This window comes from Oncorhynchus gorbuscha, linkage group LG09, assembly GCF_021184085.1.
Source record: "Oncorhynchus gorbuscha isolate QuinsamMale2020 ecotype Even-year linkage group LG09, OgorEven_v1.0, whole genome shotgun sequence".
NCBI lineage: Eukaryota > Metazoa > Chordata > Actinopteri > Salmoniformes > Salmonidae > Oncorhynchus > Oncorhynchus gorbuscha.
The window spans coordinates 90,264,137-90,284,179 of record NC_060181.1 but is presented as its reverse complement, the minus strand read 5'-3'; positions in this window follow the sequence as shown (position 1 = coordinate 90,284,179).

Sequence of the window (20,043 nt, the reverse complement as noted above, 5' to 3'; positions counted from 1 at the left end):
TTCCTTCACAGTCTCTGCTTCGCTCACCTCTAACACCGGCTCTGGTTCTGGTCTCCTCCTTGGCTCCTCACGATAAACAAGGAGAGTTGGATCAGGTCTATCCCCTGACTCAGCCATACTCTCCCTGAGCCCCCCAAATATATTTTTTTTGGGGTGACTTTCGGGTTGCGCTCTGCGCCGCCGTGTTCTCCTTTTCGACTCCATTCGCCTATAGCCCTCTTCGCATTGCTGCAGCGAATCCCAGGCGGGCTCCTGCACTCTCTCTGGGTCGGCCGCCCACCTGTCGATTTCTTCCCACGTCGTACACTCCATACCTCTGCTGTCCATAACGTCCTCCCTTCGCTGTTCAAGCTGTCGCTGTCGCTGCCTGTTAACACGCTGCTCGGTCCGTGAGCGGTGGGTGATTCTGTAACGGCGTTCGTCTGTTGAAGGAAGAGAGTCGGACCGAAATGCAGCGTGTTGGTTACTCATGATCTTTAATGAACGAAACGAAACGATACATGAAATAACTCAATACAAAAACAACAAACGGAACGTGAAACTAATTACAGCCTATTTGGTGAACACTACACAGAGACAGGAACAATCACCCACAAAATACAAAGCGAAACTCAGGCTACCTAAATACGGTTCCCAATCAGAGACAACGAGAATCACCTGACTCTGATTGAGAATCGCCTCAGGCAGCCAAGCATATACAACACCCCTAATCAGCTGCGATCCCAAATACTACAAACCCCAATACGAAAAACAACATATAAACCCATGTCACACCCTGGCCTAACCAAACATATAACAAAAACACAAAATACAATGACCAAGGCGTGACATGCTTCACTTCATAACTAATGGAGAACTGCTTCACTTCATAACTAATGGAGAACTGCTTCACTAAATAACTAATGGAGAACTGCTTCACTTCATTACACAGGCTTCTTCTAATGGAGGACTGCATATGCCATTCAGTCATGAGAGCATCTGCTCAGCATAACCCAGCATGAACTATTATAATGCTGTCATAATGCTGTAATGCTGCAGCTTTAAGGGGGCATGCTGCCCTGACAATCCCATAATCTGAACACCTGATAATACAACAGACTTTATTCATTAATGGAATACCAAATAGACAACCACTCTATAGAACAACAGACATGCTTTTTGTTTATAAAATCATTTAGAAAAATAATTGTATTTGTGCCTTTTCCTTAGTGAAGGATCAGAAGTGCACCAGCACATCTACCCATTGGTTTCCAGCTGTTCACCATTGATCCCTCTTTGCTTTCTGACGCACTGGCCCGGAATGTGATGTTATTTTATTACTGAGGCAGAAGAGACAAGCTGGGTCCCTGCCCTGAGGGCACCTCTCTCTCTCCCTGACTGGGACAGGACCACAGTATGTGAAAACAGCTGGTTCAGGCAGGCCGGTTATCTCAGTCAGTCGCCTATGGTCAATCCTGCTAGAGCGTGGAACAGACAGACTCTGGAGAGAGAAGTGAAGGAGCAGAGCAGGTGAAAAGGATCGGTATGGAGAGACGGAAGGAGAGGAGAGGAAAACGAGGGCTGTGTCAAGACCTGTCATTAGCTAAGGACCCAGATGACAATGAACTTGGAGTCTTCACGGTCATTCAGTGAGTAGAGATTTCCAGTCCTAATAAATGTGCAGTTCTGTATTGTACTTTGATGCATCCTCAATGACCAACTCTATGATGATTTCACTGTGTTATCTCCATATTCTCTGACTCGCTTAATATGGTTTGATTACACTAAAAAAACTGCAACATTTTCAACTTTTAACATCTGTGTTAGTGATGAATTAATAGACAATTGTTTATTATTAGATTCAGGATTTTAGATTCATTTTATACAATTTTAAGTCTACAAATGACAACATTTATCAAACCAACTGAGAACAAGATATATATTGTGTACCATGTGATTCTCCTCTTTATTTGATTGGATCAGTCTCATAGGCAGGGGTTCCCAAACTCAGTCCTGTGAGATTCCCCTGAGATCTTTGTCCTAGCATTACACGGCTCAAATCCTCAAAGCTTGATGATGAGTTGGTTATTTGAATCAGCTGTGCACCCAGGGTTGGCCCCAGGACCGAGTTTGGGAACCCCTGCTCTAGAGAATGTTGAGTATGGATACTGGGTGGGTGTCAGTGATGTCACAGTAATTGGCCATGTGATGATTGTACTTTCCATTGATGTTATGTAAATGGTTGCATTGACAGATGGAACCTCCTAAGTCCAAACATGCTTTACACAACGGGTGATTCTAATCCTGAATGCTGATTTGTTAAAACCGCATTACCACTGGCTAAATCTATGACGTTAAAATGCCAATTTACTCTGTTCCATCTGACTGGGCAATCCACTGTCTCATCAGCCCAGCCAGGCAATTTATGAACTTGATCTCCACTATAGAAAGCATCTAGACATTATCTTACATTTCTTTTAGACTAGCATTTAGTTTTCAACAGCAGATATTTGTATAAACCTTGCTGTCTGTCTCTCCGACATTTGCAACATTGTTTCAATATTCAGCTGTTCCATAGTAATGAACATGTTAGGACGAGACAGAGGCAGGTAGCGTTTCTCAACCAGCCAGTTTTATGGATATATATAAAAGAAATGTCAATTGAAAAAACGAAAAACAAAACAAAGTGCAGCTAGTTTGCCACCAATGTGGCTAGGTCACAGCACTGATGTGGTTAGGTTATAGCACTGATGTGGCTAGGTCACAGCACTGATGTGGTTAGGTTACAGCACTGATGTGGCTAGGTTATAGCACTGATGTGGTTAGGTTATAGCACTGATGTGGCTAGGTCACAGCACTGATGTGGTTAGGTTACAGCACTGATGTGGCTAGGTTACAGCACTGATGTGGTTAGGTTACAGGACTGATGTGGCTAGGTCACAGCACTGTTGTGGCTAAGTTACAGAACTGTTGTTGCTAGTTCACAGCACTGTTGTGGCTAGGTCACAGCACTGTTGTGGCTAGGTCACAGCACTAGTTTGTGACTAATTTCAGGAAACTAGGCATATGTCGCGGATTACCACTTTAAAGGAGAGCCATTTTGACTGTAAAATCGAAATGTTTTTTGGGGGGCAGAAATGCTTTATCTAACATGTGAACTTTCATCTGCCTTAATAACAAACTTGTATGTCATCTGTAAATAGAAAATGAAACGGTTAAATTACGAGCCTAGTTGTTTAAGCCACAGAAAAAGTGAGAAACCTTCCCGCTATCCATGATTGGTTGAGATAATGAGTGAACTGGACATGCCGAGAGATGATTTTGGATTGGTCTGCCATATAGCATGCTTCTGTCTATTTGAGCTAGTCAGTTTGTGTAGGTAATCCTGTCTAACGCTGCTTTTTCTTTAAATGTATTGCGTAGTAAAACTTAACAGAAGACTATTAGTTCCTAATTTTGTATATCACTGTGCTCTTGTATGACTCTTCATGAGACAAAATAACTAGCTAGCAAAATTATTAAACATTGTGACAATGATTTGACAGTTTGCAATTGTGAGAAAAAGAAGAAAAAAAACACAGTTGGCTATGTCCTGCACAAATTCTGTGAAAGGACGTTGGTTGCCAGTGCAGTCACTTGATCAGCTGTGTAGCCAACTGTTGTAGCTAGCTAGCTTACTTACATACAGTGCACTCAAAGTCTTCAGACCCCTTTACTTTTTCCACATTTTGTTATGTTACAGCATTATTCTAAAATTGATTAAATTATTGGCAACCCATCGCTTATACATCCAGAGCCTTGATCGGAGCACGCAGGGCCTTGACAGGAGCATCTAGAGCATCCAGAGCCTTGACAGGAGTATTTAGAGCTTCCAGAGCCTTGCCAGGAGCATCTAGAGCATCTAGAGCCTTGACAGGAGCATCTAGAGCCTTGACAAGAGCATCCAGAGCGTTCAGAGCCTTGACAGGAGCGTCTAGAGCACCCAGAGCCTTGACAAGAGCATCCAGTGCATCCAGAGCCTTGACAGGAGCGTCTAGAGCATCCAGAGCACCCAGAGCCTTGACAGGCGCATCAAATATTAATTTGTTTAGCAAATGCATAAACAATAAACATTTTTTTATTTAAATAAGTATTCAAACCCTTTGCAATGAGACTCAAAATTGAGCTCAGGTAAATCCTGTTTCCATTGATCATCCTTGAGATGTTTCCACAACTTGATTGGAGTCCACCTGTGGTAAAATCAATTGATTGGACATGATTTGGAAAGGCACAAACCTGTCTATATGAGGTCCCACCATTGACAGTGCATGTCATAGCAAAAACCAAGCCACGAGGTCGAAAGAATTGACAGGATTGTATCGAGGCACAGATCTTGGGAAGAGAACCATAACATTTCTGCAGCATTGAAGATCCCCCAAGAACACAGTGGCCTCCATAATTCTTAAGTTTGAAATCACCAAGACTCTTCCGAGAGCTGGCCGCCCGGCCAAACTGAGCAATCGGAGGCCTTGGTCAGGGAGGTGACCAAGAACACGATGGTCACTCTGAAAGAGGTACAGAGTTCCTTTGTGGAGATTGGAGAACCTTCCAGAAGGACAACCATTTCTGCAGCACTCCACCTTTATGGTAGAGTTCCCAGACGGAAGCTACTCCTCAGTAGAAGTCACATGACAGCCCGCTTGGAGTTTGCCAAAAGGCACCTAAAAACTCTCAGACCGTCAGAAACAAGAATCTCTGGTCTGGTGTAACCAAGATTGAACTCTTGGATGGAATGCCAAGCGTCATGTCTGGAGGAAACCTGGCACCAGCCCTACGGTGAAGCATGGTGGTGGCAGCGTCATGCTGTGGGGATGTTTTTCAGGGAAAGATGAACAGAGCAAGGTACAGAGAGATCCTTAGTGAAAACCTGATCCAGAGCGCTCAGCATCTCAGACTGTGTTCACCTTCCAACAGGACAACGACCCTAAGCACACAGCCAAGGGTCCTTCAACAAAGTACTGAGTGAAGGGTCTGAATACATATGTAATATTTAAGTTTTAGATTTGTTATAAATTTGCAAAAATGTCTAAAAAACAGTTTTAGCTTTGTCATTATGGGATATTGTGTGTACATTTATGATGGGAAAAAAACAATTTAGGATAAGGTTATAACATAACAGAGTGTGGAAAAAGTCAAGGGGTCTGAATACTTTTGAATGCACTGTAGATGACATAACATTTTTGCATTAGCCTGTTTAAATTACACTGAAGTTGTAGACATGCAATCCCACAAATAAGAGGAACCGACTGTTATCAGAAATCACTCAGTCGATTTTATTTTACATTTTTTAAATTGAACCTTTATTTAACTAGGCAAGTTAGTAAAAAAAAAATCTTATTTACAATGACGGAATATCCTGGCCAAACCTAGACGACTCTGTGCAAATTGTGCGCCGCCCTAAGGGACTCCCAATCATGGCCGGATGTGATACAGCCTGGATTTGAACCAGGGACTGTTGTGCCGTCACTTGCACTGAGATGCAGTGCCTTAGACCGCTGCGCTGTAGACCGCTGTAGATCAGCATGTTTCTCCACGATCGTATCGTCGGGAGGCTACTGCAATTACTCATGGCAGAGCAACAGCTGCATCATTAAACCTCATAATTAGCATAAATTAGCAGTGTTGTTCTAGTCAAAGATGATTTCAGTGGACTGGCACAGCTAATGTTAGCAAACCAACGTTGATGTTGGACAAATTAATGGTAGCTTTTGTGCCCATAGTCAAACTTCAGCAAAACTGCTAATTGATGCACAATAATTCTTAGGTAGAGGTATAATGGGGCGATTAAGACTTCCTCACCCCAAAAACATGAACATTACTGACATACAGTACCAGTCAAAAGTTTGGACAGGCCTACTCATTCAAGGGGTTTTAAAAATATATATATATATATTCTACATTGTAGAATAATAGGGAATACATCAAAACCATGAAATAACACATATGGAATAATGTAGTAACCCAAATGTTTTTGAACAAATCAAAATATATTTTATATTTGAGATTCTTCAGAGTATCCACCTTGATGACAGCTTTGTACACTTTTGGCATTCTCTTAACCAGCTTCATGAGGTAGTCACCTGGAATGCCTTTTCAATTAACAGATGTGCCTTCTTAAAAGTTTATTTGTGGAATAATTTTTCTTCATTCTTAATGTGTTTGAGTCAATCAGTTGTGTTGTGACAAGGTAGGGGTGGTATACAGAAGATAGTCCTATTTGGTATAAGACCAAGTCCATATTATGGCAAGAACAGCTCAAATAAGCAAAGTGAAACGACAGTCCATCAGTACTTTAAGACATGAAGGTCAGTCAATCTGGAAAATGTAAAGAACTTAATCAAGTGCAGTTACAAAAACCATGAAGTGCTATGATGAAGCTGGCTCTCATGAGGACCGCTACAGAAAAGGAAGATGATAAGTTCATTAAAGTTACCAGCCTCAAAAATTGCAGCCCAAATAAATGCTTCACATAGTTCAAGTAACAAATACATCTCAACATCAACTGTTCAGAAGAGACTGTGTGAATCAGGCCTTCATGGTGGAATTGCTGCAAAGAAACCACTACTAAAAGACACCAATAAGAAGAAGATAATTGATTTGGCCAAGAAACACGAGCATTAGATTGGTGGAAATTTGTCCTTTGGTCTGATGAGTCCAAATTTCAGATTTTCTAACTGCCGTGTCTTTGTGAGACGCAGAGTAGGTGAATGGGTGATCTCTGAAGTGTGATTTCCACGTGAAGCACGGAGGAAGAGATGTGATGGCTTGGGGGTGCTTTGCTGGTGACACTGACAGTGATTTATTTAGAATTCATGGCACACTTAACAAGCATGGCTACCACATCATTCTGCAGCGAAATGCCATCCAATCTGGTTTGCGCTTAGTGGGACTATAATTTGTTTTTCAACAGGACAATGACACCGCCAGGCTGTGCAAGGGCTATTTTACCAATAATTAAAGTGATGGAGTGCTGCATCAGATGACCTAGCCGACACAATCACCCGACCTCAACACAAAATATGTACTGATGACACAATTACTCCAGTTGTGCAGAAAAGTTCTATTTGCACTGAGGAAACAGCTCAAGGAGGAACTCAGGCGCCTGGAAAAAGTTGGACATCATCACAAAAAATGGATGAACCCACAGATTGGATAAACTCACTGGTAATTGTGGTGAAAAAGAGCAGCATTCTCAGAATATGTCTAGAAGTTGGCAACCAGCAGAGTGGTACAGTAAGCTTGACGCCTCATCAAGATTCTGGCAAATGAAGATAGATGACACAAGCTCAAGCCTATGCACCTTCCACACACTTGAGGGTAGGTACAGATTTCTTCATCTACCATACGGGATTCCCTCAGTGCCAGTGGTCTGCCACAAAACAATCCACATGATCTTAGGGCACATTCCAGTAGATTCCATGACAGACGACATCATCGTCCGTGGGTCCACAAAAGAAGAACACGACGCGAGCGAGAGACCTGACACCGAAAGTCAACCTGAAACTAAACAAAGGCAAATGCGAGTTTGCCGTGGTATTGTTTAATGGCACAATCATTATTTTAATAAACTATTTTCGGGTGGGCTTGGGCTCATATTGTGGCCTGTGTGTATGCACAAGCTACAGTAGTATGGGTGTTCTGAATGAATCATCACCTTAGAAACAGCTGTCCATTTAGTTAAGTTAGGCTTTGAAACAACATCCACAACAACCATGTTTTCCACTCAGTCTCAAACTGTAGTTGAACCTCTCTCTTCAAATTGATCATCACAGTGAGGTGAGTTTTAAAAGCATGATACTGTTTTGATGATAACTGTGTGACGTGATTTTCGATTAGATGTGCATTGATGTCAGAGTGGTTAGAGGGACAATAGAGTGCTGTGTTCCAGGCCATTAGCGACCTGATGGTCGTTAGCGAGTTAGGCACTACCAACGCATGTCCAGAGTGCATAAGAGGAGAATACCGTGACTCAACAGTCATGTGGAATTTTACAGCGCCCTGACTTATGACTTCCGGTGTGATGGCAATACGGCAACAGCCTTAACCAGAAAGATTTGAGGAAAACATTAGCCATAAACAACAAGGAGCGCCCGCAAAACAAGGACGACGTGAGACGCATGATCACCTACCATGCAAAGTTCATAACTCAACTGTCACCACTCATATGTCTTCTGGAACAGAATAGCAAATGGGAATGGTACCTTGAGCAAACAAACTACTTCACAAACCTGAAAAAGACAATCACAGAAGAGCTATTGCTCAGCTTCTACAATACAGATAAAAGCACAAGGATTTCACAGTTTGGCCTGGAAGCAGTTCTTCTGCAACAGCATGTCGATACCTGGCAACCCATCGCTTATACACCCAGAGCCTTGGCAGGAGCATCCAGGGCATTGACAGGAGCATCTAGAGCATCCAGAGGATCTAGAGCATCCCGAGCCTTGACAGGTGCATCCAGAGCCTTGGCAGGAGCATCTAGAGCATCCAGAGCCTTGACAAGAGCATCTAGAGCATCCAGAGGATCTAGAGCATCCCGAGCCTTGACGTGAGCATCCAGGGAATCCAGGGCCTTGACAGGGGCATCTAGAGCATCCAGAGCCTTGACAGGAGCATCTAGAGCATCCAGAGGGTCTAGAGCATCCCGAGCCTTGACAGGAGCATCTAGAGCCTTGACAGGAGCATCTAGAGCATCCAGAGGATCGAGAGCATCCCGAGCCTTGACTGGAGCATCCAGCGAATCCAGAGCCTTGACAGGAGCAGAAACAAGGTACGCAGAAATAGAGAAAGAACTCCTGGCGAGCACCTACCCGTGCAAAAGGTTTTATAAATAAGTCTACGGACAAGCCTTCACTTCCGGTGTCTGTCGAGAGAATGGAGCAGATCAAAAGAGAGACAGCAGCTGACAAAACAATGACATAGTTGAAAGAAACAATACTGAACGGATAGCCTGCACAGAAAAACAACTGTCCAAGGAGAAAACAGTATTTTTGGAAGTGTCATGATGCCTCTTGTCCTTCCTGTAGCAGGTGAGCTTGTGCTAGAGGTCCTTTTTGGCGAGAAAAAAAGTGAATAAAAAGAGAACCTTGACAGGAACATCCAGAGCGGGGTGGGAATAGTGGGCAATACCATCGTATATATCACAATGTTTCGTGGGTATTTAATCACGATAGGACAAACGTTGACATCCTCCAACCCTACATTTTTGTTACCGACTACTAATCACCCTACCCAGAAGTAGCAACACTGCCAACTACCTCCAAGCTGCATTGACCTGAAAACTGTTTCGCAAGACGTGGGGTTGCACTCCAACAATTGCCCTAAGTTCTCCAGTTCTGAATTCCAATTTTTCACCAACGATTGGGGATTCACAACCCCTCTAGCCCCATTTACCCAAGGTCCAATGGCTTAGAGTAAGAGAGTTCAGTTAAAACAGTGAAAAGCACACGATGGAAAGAAGGATTTCCTAAAAAGTCTGATGATCAGTCCCCATTCATGATGGACTTGCTAACACCCAGAGGTGATTGCAAAGTCAAACTTGCAAAGGAGAAACATGAAGAGAAACAAAAACAACGACGAGACAAAAGCGCAAGACACTTGCCTGAACTGAAACCTGGAGATTAGGGCCTGGATGATACCAGTGTCGCAATATTTTTTACATTGTAAAAAATGAACACATGAAGCAGGCCAAACTCCTTGGTCCTTTAAACACCTGCTGTATTTAAAGACTTGTGTCCTATAGCTTGGAAAATATATACATGAGACTCTGGATGACAACATAATGATATTTGCTTACAAAGTTAGGGCTGTTGTACTAAAGAAGTTAAATCCGCTTTGTGTATTGTTTCCTTGCCATGACAGTAACCAGTATTGTGATACTGGAATCTTCCCGGCCCTACTGAAGATCATGTACAGCAAGGATGTGTGCAGAGACAAGTTTCCCCTCAGTCCTACGAGATTCAAGGGGAGCCTGGGTCACAACAACTCAGATGAAACCTAGTAGATCTAAGGCTTTAGCCATTCAGTCAAATGACTGAGAAGCGTCCGGATTACAACCCTGAAGTGTGAAATGCTTCCAGTAATGAACAAAGCATTTAGAACACTGTCCAACGGCTTCAGTAAGCAGTCTAGCATGAGATTTGATATGTGTCATGTTTAGTTACAGACATTTAGAACACTGTCCAACGGCTTCAGTAAGCAGTCTAGCATGAGATTTGATATGTGTCATGTTTAGTTACAGAGAAAAGTGGTTATTTTAAACGAAGGGAGATACTGTATGTTGTCATTTGTTAATTACATTAAGACTAAATTACCCTTGAGGCAATGCGCCACCCATTGTTGTTGGGGGTATTCCTTGCATGACTACACACAATGATATTGCTAGCTGAAGTATCAGTTTATTAAAATGTGTTAGACCTATGCCCCGGTTTGTCATTAAACAAGAAACATACATAGTACCATGTACAAATACTATTTTCCTTCACAGTCTGATGCAGTATTGTTCTCAAATGAAACATTTTGATATCTTGTATGGGACTATATAAGTCTGAGTATGTGCTGTTCTTAAATTATATGCTAAAATTCCCAATGTGATTATTCCATAGCCTCCTGCTTATAGGTCTTATTTTAGCTTTCTTAGCGAGCAACTTGAGCCAAACTCTGGACTTGCAGAATTTAGCTTATCAAGGGTGGATTTTTAATATCCCAGTGTCGTCAAAGACTGAAATCAGCTCTTTTTAAAACGAGCTCAGGGAGAGAGGAAGCTAGGTTAGGGATCAGAGTGGAAGCTTTGATTGGTTCGAGGCCTGGGTCACACTCTCCCTAGAAGTCCTCCTGTCTGACCTTAATATCCTCTGCCATTCTGCTGGCCTTTGGGCCAGGCAGCGGCCCAAATGGACAAACAGCCCAGAATACGCTGAGTCTCTCCTTCTCTCCCACAGCCATGGGACACAGTGTGTGCAGATCAAGCAGGCTGTCAGACATGGTCCACTCACTGATCTGATCTGGGTGTACTAGATGCACTGGGTGTTTGGGCCTTACGAAAAAAAAAATATTGTAAAGCACAGTATAACTGCAGAATGCTGCAAATACTGCGTCCGGAATATCACAGTTTTCTTTACTGCAGTAATTTTGCAGTATAACTGCAGTTAGAGTGCAGTATTACTGCAGTATGCTGCAAATACTGCGTCCGAAATATCACAGTTTTCTTTACTGCAGAAATGTTGCAGTATAACTGTACTATTTTGTAAGGGGGACCTGAATATGATCTGCTCCAAATATTCCTAAAATGGTTCTGCCTCTATATTTCACACTGTTGTGTCTGTGAGCCTGTTAAAATGCTGTGCTTTCCTTGTTTTATTGACCAACCGTCTGCAGAATGAGATATTTCCTTACTGGTTACTGATGAGCTTTAGAAGTTAAAGTCTTCCGAGGGTCAGGATTCCTGAGGCTCAAGGTCTCAAATCAAATCATAATTTTAATTGTCACAAGCTCCGAATACAACAGGTGTAGACTTTACCGGGAAATGCTTACTTACCAGTTTTTCCCAACAATAAAGGATTTAAAAATAATAATGCAATTAAATAGTAACACAAGGGGAAATTTCTTGTCGTTGATATTATACAGCTTTAATTTGAGGGTATTTTCATCCATACTAGGTGAACTGTTTAGAAATGACAGCGATTTAGTACATAGACCCTTAATGTTAGAAGACCAAAATTAATAGGGCAAATTCATTTATGTGTATTAAAGTAGTCAAAAGTTTAGTATTTGGTCCCATATTTATAGCATGCTGAATGGATTTGCTGTTTGTTCGAGAGCTGATCCTCCGGTACTGTTTACTGGATAGTAGCAGAGTGAACAGTCAATAACTTCGGTGGCTGGAGGCAATTTTAGGTCCTTCCTCTGACACCGCTTCGTATATAGAGCATTCAGAAAGTATTCAGACTCCTTCCCCTTTTTCCACATTTTGTTAAGTTACAGCCTTATTCTAAAATGATTAAATCAATAAAACATCTCAGCAAAATACACACAATACTCCATAATGACATCACAATACTCCATAATGACATCACAATACTCCATAATGACATCACAATACTCCATAATGACATCACAATACTCCATAATGACATCACAATACTCCATAATGACATAACAATACTCCACGATGACATCACAATACTCCATAATGACATCACAATACTCCATAATGACATCACAATACTCCATAATGACATCACAATACTCCATAATGACATAACAATACTCTATAATGACAAAGCGAACACAGGTTATACATTTTTTGCAAATTTATAAAAGAAAAAAAAAGAAATACCTATTTTTACATAAGTATTCAGACCCTTTGCTATGAGACTCAAAATTGAGCTCAGGTGCATCCTGTTTCCATTAGTCATACTTGAGATGTTTCTACAACTTGATTGGAGTCCAGTTGTGGGACATTCAATTGATTGGACATATATATATATGCCATTTAGCAGACGCTTTTATCCAAAGCGACTTACAGTCATGTGTGCATACATTCTACGTATGGGTGGTCCCGGGAATTGAACCCACTACCCTGGCGTTACAAGCGCCATGCTCTACCAATTGAGCTACAGAAGGACCTACATGATTTGGAAAGGCACACACCTGTCTATATAGTGGTCCTTCTGTAGCTCAGTTGTTAGAGCATGGCGCTTGTAACGCCAGGGTAGTGGGTTCGATCCCCGGGACCACCCATACGTAGAATGTATGCACACATGACTGTAAGTCGCTTTGGGTAAAAGCGTCTGCTAAATGGCATATATTTTATATATCCCACAGTTGACAGTACATGTCAGAGCAGAAACCAAGCCATGAGGTCGAAGGAATTGTCCATAGAGCTCTGAGACAGGATTGTGTCAAGGAACAGATCTCTGGAAGAGTAAAAAAACAATCCTGCAGCATTGAAGGTCCCCAAGATCATAGTGGCCTCCATTATTCTTAAATGGAAAAAGTTTGGAACCACCAAGACTCTTCCTAGCTGGCCCAACTGAGCAATCGGGAGAGAAGGGACTTGGTCTGGGAGGTGACTAAGAACCCAAAGGTCACTCTGAAAGCTCCAGAGTTCCTCTGTGGAGATGGGAGAACCTTCCAGAAGGACAACCATCTCTGAGGACTCCACCAATCAGGTCTTTATGGTAGAGTGGCCAGAGGGAAGCCACAGTAAAAGGCATATGACAGCCCACTTGCCAAAAAGGCACTTAAATGACTCTCACACCATGAGAAACAAGATTGTCTGGTCTGGTGAAAACAAGATTAAAGTCTTCGGCCTGAATGCCAAGCATCACCCCTGGAGGAAACCTGGCACCATCCTTCCTGTGAAGCATGGTGGTGGCATCATCATGCTGTGAGTATGTTTTTTCAGCGGCAGGGACTGGGAGAGTAGTCATCTTTCCCTTGATCCTGAAGGGAGCAAAGTACAGAGAGATCCTTATTGAAAACCTGCTCCGGAGCGCTCAGCACCTCAGAATGGGGCGAAGGTTCACCTTCCAACAGGATAACAACTCTAAGCACACAGCCAAGACAACGCAGGAGCGGCTTCGGGACCGGGAAGTGTCTGAATGTACTTGAGTTGCCCAGCCAGAACCCGGACTTGAACCCGATCGAACATAGCTGTGCAGCGATGCTTCTCCAACTTGACAGCGCTTGAGAGGATCTGCAGAGAAGAAGCTTGTAGCGTCATACCCAAGAGTACTCAAGGCTATAATCGTTACCAAAGGTGAGTAAAGAGTCTGAATACTTATGTAAATGTGATATTTAAGTTTTTCCTTTTTTACATTTGCTAAAATGTCTAAATTTCAGTTTTAGTTTTGTCATTATGGGGTATTGTGTGTAGACTGATGAGGAAAAAAAAGATTTATTTTTAGAATAAGGCTGTAATGTAACAACATGTAGAAAAAAGTCAAGGGGTCTGAAAATCTTCTGGATGCACTGTAGATGTCCTTAATGGAAGGCAACTTGGTCGTAGTGATGTACCGGGCTGTCCGCACCACCCTTTGTGGTGCTTTGCGGTCAAGGGCAGTGCATTTGCCATAACAAGCAGTGATGCAGCCAGTCAAGATGCTCTCGATGGTGCAGCTGGAGAACTTTTTGAGTATCCGAGGGCCCATGCTAAATCTTTCCAGCCTCCTGAGGGGGAAGAGGCACTGCCATGCCCTCTTCACATCTGTGTGTGTGTGGTCCATGTCAAGTCCTTAGTGATGTGGAAGCTCTACATGGGTAATAGGGTTTTCTGATCAAGGACATTTCTGCCTTACATTAACGACAGCAGCCTAGTCATGAGTCATGAGGACCAAACATTATTTATTGCACGCCTCACCACGAGCAAAGGCACTCTGAGTCTCCAGACACTGACAATCTGTGGCATTTTAATATGGAATGGTTGCTATGTGTCTGCAGGGGAACGGTTGCAAAACATTGTTTTAAATGTCTTGGCCTAAGCATCCAATATTATACTTAACATTGCAGTGTGGGATAATATTATTGAATAGATTAATATTCTGTCAGGCCTACATATTAGTTTCAACTTTTCCTCCAACCCAACTGAGTTGGATATATCAATAAATAGGGGTATTGTGCCCTCTTGGTCTGCTTTAATGTCAATAGCTATAACTGAGTGTACAACACATCAGGAAGACTTTCCTAATATTGAGTCACACCCTCTTTTCCCCTCAGAACACCCTCAATTCGCCGGGCATGGACTCTACAAGGTGTCGAAAGTGTTCCACGGTTGTGTCCTTTGGGTGGTGGACCATTCTTGATATACACAGGAAACTGTAGAGCATGAAAAATCCAGCAGCTTTGCAGTTCTTGACACACTCAAACCGGGGCACCTTGCACCTACTACCATGCCCCGTTTAAAGACAATTCAATATTTTGTCTTGACCATTCAAATCGAATCAAATCAAATCAAATGTATTTATATAGCCCTTCGTACATCAGCTGATATCTCAAAGTGCTGTACAGAAACCCAGCCTAAAACCCCAAACAGCAAGCAATGCAGGTGTAGAAACACGGTGGCTAGGAAAAACTCCCTAGAAAGGCCAAAACCTAGGAAGAAACCTAGAGAGGAACCAGGCTATGTGGGGTGGCCAGTCCTCTTCTGGCTGTGCCGGGTGGAGATTATAACAGAACATGGCCAAGATGTTCAAATGTTCATAAATGACCAGCATGGTCGATTAATAGTAAGGCAGAACAGTTGAAACTGGAGCAGCAGCATGGCCAGGTGGACTGGGGACAGCAAGGAGTCATCATGTCAGGTAGTCCTGGGGCATGGTCCTAGGGATCAGGTCAGTTGAAACTGGAGCAGCAGCATGGCCAACTGGGGACAGGTAGTCCTGGGGCATGGTCCAGGGGCTCAGGTCCTCCGAAAGGAAAGAAAGAAGGAGAGAATTAGAGAACGCACACTTAGATTCACACAGGACGCCGAATAGGACAGGAGAAGTACTCCAGATATAACAAACTGACCCTAGCCCCCAGACACAAACTACTGCAGCATAAATACTGGAGGCTGAGACAGGAGGGGACAGGAGACACTGTGGCCCCATCCGAGGACACCCCCGGACAGGGCCAAACAGGAAGGATATAACCCCACCCACTTTGCCAAAGCACAGCCCCCACACCACTAGAGGGATATCTTCAACCACCAACTTACCATCCTGAGACAAGGCTGAGTATAGCCCACAAAGATCTCCGCCACGGCACAACCCAAGGGGGGGGGGGGCAACCCAGACAGGATGACCACAACAGTTCTGAATGGCACACATACACAATCCATTTGTCTCAAGGCTTTAAAATCCATAAATCCAAATATAAAATCCTCCCCTTGGATTTAACAAGTGATGTCAATAAGGGATCATAGCTTTCACCTGGATTCACCGGGTCTATCTATGTTGTGGAAAGTGCAGGTGGTCTTAATGTTTTGTACACTCAGTGTATAGCCAATCTCCCATGTGTCAGATGAGAATGTAATTATTTGGTAAAGGTTAAGGAATGACAGTAGTAGTGGCTGTTGCCTTCATCTACATAGCTGGTTTAATACAAGACATTATAAGTAGACTAGGATTTATTTTAGCTACTTAGTGCATTGTGTGTATGATGGCACATTGAGAGAGACAGAGACTGCATAGATAGCCTTCATTAACAAGGAGAAGAGGTAATTTTATCAGCATGACAGAGGCAACATGAAGTAGTATTAAACCCGTGGATCAAATGATATCAAGGGCTTCTAGGTGCTATTTGACACAAGGGCCAAGTCTGTAGTGTAGACTGTAATTAATGAGGGGTGATTCTTCCTCAATTGGAAAATAGACATTCGGTGATCCATCATTTGCATGTGAGAATGCACAGTGGGCTGACTCTGGGGTACTTTGAGTCTGTTCCAAGGTTGCATAGGCTACATTCCAATATGTTTCCTTTGCTAATATCCTCACATCCATCAACATGATGAATTCCTTAGACCATTTTGAAAATGTATTTTTTTAAAGCAATGGCTTCACATGGAAAATAGGAATATTTATATGGAATATAGGAACCTTTACATGGAATATAGGAACCTTTACATGGAATATAGGAACCTTTACATGGAATATTAGGAACCTTTACATGGAATATAGGAACCTTTACATGGAATATTAGGAACCTTTACATGGAATATAGGAACCTTTACATGGAATATAGGAACCTTTCCATGGAATATAGGAACCTTTACTTGGAATATAGGAACCTTTACATGGAATATAGGAACCTTTACATGGAATATAGGAACCTTTACTTGGAATATAGGAACCTTTACATGGAATATAGGAACCTTTACTTGGAATATAGGAACCTTTACATGGAATATAGGAACCTTTACATGGAATATAGGAACCTTTACTTGGAATATAGGAACCTTTACTTGGAATATAGGAACCTTTACATGGAATATAGGAACCTTTACTTGGAATATACAGGTTTTTTTATCAAGGGTTTTTCTTTATTTTACTATTTTCTACATTGTAGGCGTGTAGGCATTCAAGGCACACTTAACCAGCATGGCTACCATAGTATTCTGCAGCAAAACGCCATCCCATCATTGGTTTTTCAACAGAACAATGACCCAAAACATACCTCCAAGCTGTGTAAGGGCTATTTGACCAAGAAGGAGGGTGATGGAGTGCTGCATCAGATGACCTGGCCTCCACAATCATCCAACCTCAACCCAATTGAGATGGTTTGGGATGAGTTGGACCGCAAAATGAAGGAAATGCAGCCAACAAGTGCTCAGCATATGTGGGAATTCCTTCAAGACTGTTGGAAAAGCATTCCAGGTGAAGCTGGTTGAGAAAATTCCAAGAGTGTGCAAAGCTGTCATCAAGGCAAAGGGTGGCTACTTTGAAGAATTTCAAATATAAAATATATTTTGATTTTTTTAACACTTCTTTGGATACTACATCATGTGTCATTTCATAGTTTTGATGTCTTAACTCTTATTCTACAATGTAGAAAATAGTAAAGAAATAAAGAAAAACACTTGAATGAGTAGGTGTGTCATAACCTTTGACTGGTATTGTAGGAAACATGGAAAAGATTCAAACTCAACATGTGAAAAACGACTCCATTGCTTAAAGAATGCAGTTGACACGCTGCCGACCTGTTTAATGGCTAGGAAATAAAGGAGCACCATTGATTAATAGCACATTTATTATCCTCCACCTAATAGGTTAGCTGCACTGAATAGCACCAGGTAATAATATGTAACACGACTGAGGTCTGTACCAAAAAATTATAATATTTCAGTGGGGTTTAGAATTTAGGACTCATGACCCGAGTGGTCAGACTGAAATCAAATCCAACTTTATTTTCCACATGTGCAGAATACAACAAGTGTAGAATTTACTGTGAAATGCTCACTTACTGTAACACCCGGGGTGTAGCGGAGGAAGAAGTCAGGCGCAGGAAGCAGAGAGTTCAGGGTGTAGCGGAGGAAGAAGTCAGGCGCAGGAAGCAGAGAGTTCAGGGTGTAGTGGAGGAAGAAGTCAGGAAGCAGGAAGCAGAGAGTTCAGGGTGTAGCGGAGGAAGAAGTCAGGAAGCAGGAAGCAGAGAGTTCAGGGTGTAGTGGAGGAAGAAGTCAGGAAGCAGGAAGCAGAGAGTTCAGGGTGTAGCGGAGGAAGAAGTCAGGAAGCAGGAAGCAGAGAGTTCAGGGTGTAGCGGAGGAAGAAGTCAGGCGCAGGAAGCAGAGTTCAGGGTGTAGTGGAGGAAGAAGTCAGGCTCAGGAAACAGAGAGTTCAGGGGATGTCCTCTCATAAGGCCATGTCCTCTCATATGGCCATGTCCTCTCATAAGGCCATGTCCTCTCATATGGCCATGTCCTCTCATATGGCCATGTCATATGGCCATGTCCTCTCATATGGCCATGTCCTCTCATATGGCCATGTCCTCTCATAAGGCCATGTCCTCTCATAAGGCCATGTCCTCTCATAAGGCCATGTCCTCTCATATGGCCATGTCCTCTCATATGGCCATGTCCTCTCATATGGCCATGTCCTCTCTATGGCCATGTCCTCTCATAAGGCCATGTCCTCTCATATGGCCATATGGCCATGTCCTCTGATATGGCCATGTCCTCTCATATGGCCATGTCCTCTCATATGGCCATGTCCTCTCATATGGCCATGTCCTCTCATATGGCCATGTCCTCTCATATGGCCATGTCCTCTCTATGGCCATGTCCTCTCATATGGCCATGTCCTCTCATATGGCCATGTCCTCTCATATGGCCATGTCCTCTCATATGGCCATGTCCTCTCATATGGCCATGTCCTCTCTGGCCATGTCCTAAGGCCATGTCCTCTCATATGGCCATGTCCTCTCATATGGCCATGTCCTCTCTATGGCCATGTCCTCTCATATGGCCATGTCCTCTCTATGGCCATGTCCTCTCATATGGCCATGTCCTCTCATATGGCCATGTCCTCTCATATGGCCATGTCCTCTTTATGGCCATGTCCTCTCATAAGGCCATGTCCTCTCATAAGGCCATGTCCTCTCATATGGCCATGTCCTCTCATATGGCCATGTCCTCTCATATGGCCATGTCCTCTCTATGGCCATGTCCTCTCATATGGCCATGTCCTCTCTATGGCCATGTCCTCTCATATGGCCATGTCCTCTCATATGGCCATGTCCTCTCATATGGCCATGTCCTCTCATATGGCCATGTCCTCTCATATGGCCATGTCCTCTCATATGGCCATGTCCTCTCATATGGCCATGTCCTCTCATATGGCCATGTCCTCTCATATGGCCATGTCCTCTCATATGGCCATGTCCTCTCATATGGCCATGTCCTCTCATATGGCCATGTCCTCTCTATGGCCATGTCCTCTCATATGGCCATGTCCTCTCTATGGCCATGTCCTCTCTATGGCCATGTCCTCTCATAAGGCCATGTCCTCTCATAAGGCCATGTCCTCTCATAAGGCCATGTCCTCTCATATGGCCATGTCCTCTCATATGGCCATGTCCTCTCATATGGCCATGTCTGGCCTCATATGGCCATGTGGCCTCTCATATGGCCATGTCCTCTCATATGGCCATGTCCTCTCTATGGCCATGTCCTCTCATAAGGCCATGTCCTCTCATAAGGCCATGTCCTCTCATATGGCCATGTCCTCTCATATGGCCATGTCCTCTCATATGGCCATGTCCTCTCATATGGCCATGTCCTCTCTATGGCCATGTCCTCTCATATGGCCATGTCCTCTCTATGGCCATGTCCTCTCATATGGCCATGTCCTCTCATATGGCCATGTCCTCTCATATGGCCATGTCCTCTCTATGGCCATGTCCTCTCATAAGGCCATGTCCTCTCATAAGGCCATGTCCTCTCATATGGCCATGTCCTCTCATATGGCCATGTCCTCTCATATGGCCATGTCCTCTCTATGGCCATGTCTATGGCCATGTCCTCTCATATGGCCATGTCCTCTCTATGGCCATGTC